This window comes from Poecilia formosa, unplaced genomic scaffold (genome assembly GCF_000485575.1).
Source record: "Poecilia formosa unplaced genomic scaffold, Poecilia_formosa-5.1.2 Scaffold67, whole genome shotgun sequence".
Lineage (NCBI taxonomy): Eukaryota > Metazoa > Chordata > Actinopteri > Cyprinodontiformes > Poeciliidae > Poecilia > Poecilia formosa.
Genome location: NW_006800006.1, coordinates 134,163 through 139,994, shown reverse-complemented (window position 1 = coordinate 139,994; position 5,832 = coordinate 134,163). Strand labels below are relative to the sequence as shown.

At 39.1% G+C, this 5,832-nt stretch overlaps 1 long non-coding RNA gene across 1 annotated transcript in view; it reads left to right on the top strand.

Moving 5' to 3' along the window:
* LOC107836563 (uncharacterized) overlaps positions 1-1,651 on the top strand; it is a 21,093-nt gene extending 19,442 nt beyond the window's left edge. The window contains exon 3 of the long non-coding RNA XR_001662476.1: positions 1,639-1,651. This is a non-coding gene — a long non-coding RNA (uncharacterized LOC107836563). The remainder of the gene's footprint in view (positions 1-1,638) is intronic.
* Positions 1,652-5,832: the final 4,181 nt, after the last annotated feature.

Genomic DNA, 5,832 nt, shown 5'->3' with positions numbered 1-5,832 from the left:
TTGACTGTCATCTCTGTGTGGCTTTTGTTTCCACGCATGGAATCATTGAATCCGGGAGCATAAAAGAATATAATGAGCCAGAAGTTAATGATTTTATTCTCTTAACAAAGGACAACAGAAAATCGATCTTATCAACATGTGATTACTAAAATCATGATACCCTTACTGTTGAAGAAGATTTTAGGTTATAATATTTCGTAAGAAAACTCTCTGGCTCAATCTTCTTCGATCCCAGGTTCTCCCAGCGGGCCGCGTGTAGCCACACAGAAAACAACAATGAGTGCAGACGTCACAGAATTACAGAGTTTAATCGAATAGAAGACAACTTATGCAAATTACAACAGAAACTGCAGAACAACAGAGGCATACATTAATTTACCTGAGACAAATGGAAAAGAAGGAAGGAAGAAAGAAAGGAAAGCAAAGACGTTTGGAGAATTGCAAGAGCAAATCTGATTTGTTACTCCTGTGTAGAAAGTTTTATAGTAAAGGTGTATTCTTGTCTTTAATTTTTTCTAATAAGGCGTATCGTTGCTCATCCAACCAGAACCTATCTCTGACCCTTCTTAAACTTCCTGGAAGTCACGATCTAAGGCCATCTGTCCCCTTTTGCTTAAAAAAAGTGAGAGCAGAAACTCTCCTGAACTCCTGTTGTTTTATGGCTTTTCACAAATGAGTGTGAAAAGCTGGAACTTCTCCTGATTGTTTCCCACACAGATAAAGGGCAGTTCAAAAGATCTTAGCAAACCATCTGCTGTAACTACAGGTAACATAAAGGTCAATAGGCCAGAATAAGTTACTAATTTCAAAACTATAGTTAGGCTATTTCAGTCAAGAGATGTTAAGCTTTAAACTAGCATACTTTAAATTTATTTTCTTAACACTGTGTATCCCTCTGAAAAATTAACCCATTTAAATAAAGAAATCCCTCCATAGGTGATACCACGATGGAAGGTGTTAATTTTATAGAGTTAACACCGGTGCTGTAAGTGGTCCGGTATGAACGGGTGTGATAGAACAACAGAACCACAGCACTTTTAAATTTCAATAATCAAAATACCGCAATTGTTTCCGTTGTTTTAAAAAGTTTATGTCAGTCTGCCTTTTCCCCATCGATACGTTTCCCGAACACTGTGCACCATAGGGAGTTAAAAATTAAAAAAAAACGACACACACATTGCGCAAAACTCTGAAGCAGGAGAAGCTGGACATAAAACGGAGCGACGAACTAGATGTGAATTATGGCATAACAACAGAGAATCCGACGCTGAACAGTGAAAATCAACACATGACGATTAGGTGGCGCAGCAGGTGATGAGTGAAGATGAATGATGGTGAGCGTCAATAAATGATAAAATAAATCTAGCAACAGGAAAGAAACTAAAGTGGAAATAGCAATAAACCGAGAGGATAATACTAATCAAAGGAAACTAAATGGAAATGAATGAAGAACAAAATGCAAGAATAAACTAAGAAACTAAAGTAAATACAGAGGAATAAAATGGTATGGCAAGACCTTTCGAGCAATACTTAATACAGAGGATTGTATGGCAAGAATAAACACACTATTTCCAGATAAAAGGTAAAATAATATTATTGAAGTGCCATTGGTTTGTTGAGACGACATCTAATACTGAGAATAAATATATCTTACAGACCACAACAGTAAAGAATTTATCACTTATGTTTTTAATTAGATTTGATATATTTATTTCTTCAATATTATTTCCATGTCAGTGTTAATGTTATGAGGCTGATGACTCCATGACACTTTCAATTTGACTAGGATTTGATTAAGAACCAGATTTGTTCTTTGTAATTTCTGTCCAGTATCATCATATAAAGATATAATCCATGTTTCCGTCTCATATTTGTATGGCATTAAAATGACCTGGAACTTTTGTTTTTCTACTGAAAACTCTGGTTTGCACAATAAATGCCATGTAGGTAAAATTTTATGGATGTACTCTGATGTCCCATTCTCCTGAAGGCAGCACAGAGCTGGACCACCAGAAACCGACAGAAACACTGAAGAGATGATGATTAATGTAGTTACAGTTCTATCCATGTTTTAATGCTGCAGAGCTCTGTCTTTTTGCAAATAGTTCAAAGTTTAAACTGGCATGTTGTTCATCTTTTATCTGGTCATTTTCTGTAATATTTAACAAATAGAAAATGGCACAGAAAAAGAATATTTTTTCCACTCTGATTGGCTGCTGTTAGGCCTACCGATTTTAAGATGATTGTTCATTGCATTTTTCGTAGACACCTGTGAAAATTTATATTCCCATGGCTTTTTTGTTCTCTGGGAAATTATTTCTGATGATAAATACAGAAACAAGCATAAAAATAAAAATATCTACAATAGTGATAGTAATATTAATAAAATAATAGTCAGTGCAAAGTAGCCTACAAATTGTTTGGTGGGGGAGGTGAGGGACCTGGATAAAGGCTAGGGGAGCGCTGGCCCGAAAAAGGTTGAGAAACACTGAGATAGCCCATCACTAGCATGCGGCCTCCTCATCTCCAACAAAGAACCCATTCTATAAAGAATTAACTGGAATCTGAATCACTTCTAGAGCACCCAAAGAGAGACCTAACCCTGGAACCCACAGTATCTCCTCTTTGGCTAAAGTCTCCTTCTAAAACAAGTAAGATCTTTCTGATTGTTTCAAAGATTCCATTTTTCCGACGACCTCAAACTCACCATTTTCCTCTTACTACTCTTCAGAAAACAGACGACCCCCGTAGCCCCCCTGACCAGACTCAGATTCTCACATTCTTATCATTGTTGAAATAAACTTTATTTATCTGATTATCTATTCTCCTGGTGGTGTTCTGTATGTCGGTAAAGAAACTGGAACCCAACATGACATTTACAATATCTTGCAAAAGGAATCTGACCTCTTAATATGTTCCATTTTCTCTGCTCTAATCCACAAACCTCAGTGTGTTTCATTTGGGCCATCTTTATGCAACAGGAAGCAATGCTAAAGTTGAAAATAGCTGTGAGAGTGATCCAGATTCCACCTGACATGGCAATGCCTCAATCTAGTGGACGATAAAAGGAGCAGCAAGAAGCCCGAAGAAGAATTTCTTTGGGTTGAACTGACAAAAAATGTCCTCCACTGCAAGGAAGGTCAGCTGCCTTGAACTTTTTACCAAACATTTTACACATGCTCAAAGCCAAAGTTTAAAAGAAATGCAAAAGGAAAACATTCTGTACCATGGTTGGTCAACTGTCTTGTATCCAGGACCAGAAGGAAAAAATGGGGGGTTGGGAGGGCTATCAGCAGCACAAGACAAAACAAAAACTTTTAATTGCAAAGACACAATTTAAAGTCATACTGAACTTTGGAGTACACAAAAGAGAACAATTACAACACTAAAACTTAAAACACTGAACTTTTTACTGCAACACTACAGTCAAACAAATTAAAATAAATTTTTTAACTGATAAATTATTGAATAGAACATTGTCAACATAAGACTAAACTATTTCTCTTGGGGGGAGGTGAGCCAACCTCACCCATCCAGTTAAGATCGTCCCCTGGCCTTCCAACCCTAAACGAGTGCTGCCTCACCCCATGGTCCATGTAGATCTCCTCTCCCAGCTTGATGTCTCTTGTTTTCATTAGGAGAAATGGGTCTGCCAGGCCTGGGAACTTCACTAACAGAGATTTGGCATTGATGTTTTTGGCAGAAAGGTTTATTGGTCAGTCAAACATGGCAAGCTGCGGATGACTGTCACACAGATGGACTTGGGAGTTTATGCAGAAGTCCTTGGTCCCCAGACTTGAAAAAGTAAATCTATGCATCTTGTCCCGCCTTCAGGGACCCCTCAAGCTGCCAGCCTCGGCAGCATTAGTAAATATTCCATGGTAGTCACATGCGATGGACCCCTTGATGAAAGTCCTGGTTGCAAAGAGTCATGTGGAAGATGAAAAAAAATATTATTTATGAATTTATTATTATTGTAATTACAGAAGTGTCAGTTTCCAAAAAAAAGATCCAGGAACCAGCACTTGATATCCACCCATCTCTTCTGATGACAGTCTTCTAGCTCTCCGAAATGACAAGTCCTGTTCACTTCTGGTCCTGGATGTGGCACATAAAGTCCTGGCTGGCTTTTGGGGTGTGGTGGATAGAGCTGCGCAGATCTCCAGGACCTCCTCTGCAGTGTTACAGTTCCCAGTTCAGTTGGACTTTGCAATGAAGCTCTCCACCTTGGCCAATATGGGCTTCTACTGGCTCCGTTTGGCCAGGAGACAGAAACTACCCATGCATGCGGTTAGAGCTGAATATAATGTGCCCTGCATCAGAACCTGGTAAGGTAGGGTCAGTAAGAGGAGGAAAACAAAAAAAACAAAAACTCAATCAGGTGGTCCCACCTTGTCTGAAACTGAATCAACTGCAACTTGTCAAAGAGGCTCCTTGTCAGGGGGGAATCCGGCCTCCACTTTCCTTTTAGGAGGCGGCACATCATTCAGGGTTACCTAAAAGACTTGAGAGAAGTGCCCGGGTCTGTGTATCACTCACAGCTTTGCCTCCACCTTTTGGGCCTCAGAGCGTTGTCTGTGGAGCTAAAGGAGATAAATACATTAAAGACATCACCAAACACAAACATGGTTACCCCGAGATCAAATGCACACACCCTACTCAGCTTTAGGTTTCCGCTCTGAGCTTCCACAGGATGCAGGACTATTGTTTGTTTCTTATTCTGAAGATTGGAATTTTGATTGTGGAGTCCTTTTTTCATCACTTTCTTTTATTTCTTTTTTAATTTCTTTATTTTGTATCTCAGTTTTTCTGACATGAAGGTTGATTCAGCCTTTATTCTCACTTGTGAGCCCTGCCTAATGCTGGAATGGTTCAATTAGATCAGAACTACAAATATGTCCGCGAGTTTTACCCAGAATGCACTATAGTTACTTGATTGTTCCTCTGAAGGCTGAGTGCTGTCTTTAAAACTCTGCTTTTTCACCAAGCTCTTTTAATTCTTTGTAAACTCCTTTTCCTGATATGAAGCTTGATACAGCTTTTAATTTCACTTCTGAGCTTCTGCCGAAGGCTGGAACTACGCAATAAGATTTGGACTACAAACATGTCCGCTTCATTTACCCATCATGCTTAGCAGTCGGGACTTTAAATTAGCTTCTAGTTTGACCGTTTTGATGCAAACCCTGTTAATCTTTATACCGTTGGATTCAGCATGAACTTCTCTTTTAAACTATATGGGTGAGAATGAGCTTTACAATGATTTGGGGATCGGCGAAGAACCTAACGGAAAATCAGACTTGAACTACAAATATACCCACTGTATTTCCCAGCATAGTATGAGGCTGGGCCTTTAAATCAGCTTCTAGCTTACTGGCCTTTGATATAAACCCTGACAAACTATATACTGTTGAAATCAGCATTGATTCCTATTCAAGACACTTTAATAAGAATGATTATATATAGGTGGCTACAGAGTACCTTTGTTTACATTTTTGGTCGGTGGTGTGCCTTGTCATTTTTTTCAATTAAAACAATGTACCTTGGCTCAAGAAAGGTTGAAAAACACTGCTTTATACAAATGTTTCTCAACCCTGGTCCTCACCGCCCCCCTGTCCTGCATGTTTTAGGTATTTCCCTTCTGCCACACACCTGAATTGTATCTCTGGGTGATTAACAGGCTTCTGGAGTACTTGATGGTCATGCAATAATTTGAATCAGCTGTTCTGGAATAGAGGCACATCTAAAACATGCAGAGCAGGGGGGTGGAGAGGACCAGGGTGGAGAAACACTGCTTTAAAAGATTAAACCAACCAATCGCTGTTCTCATAACGA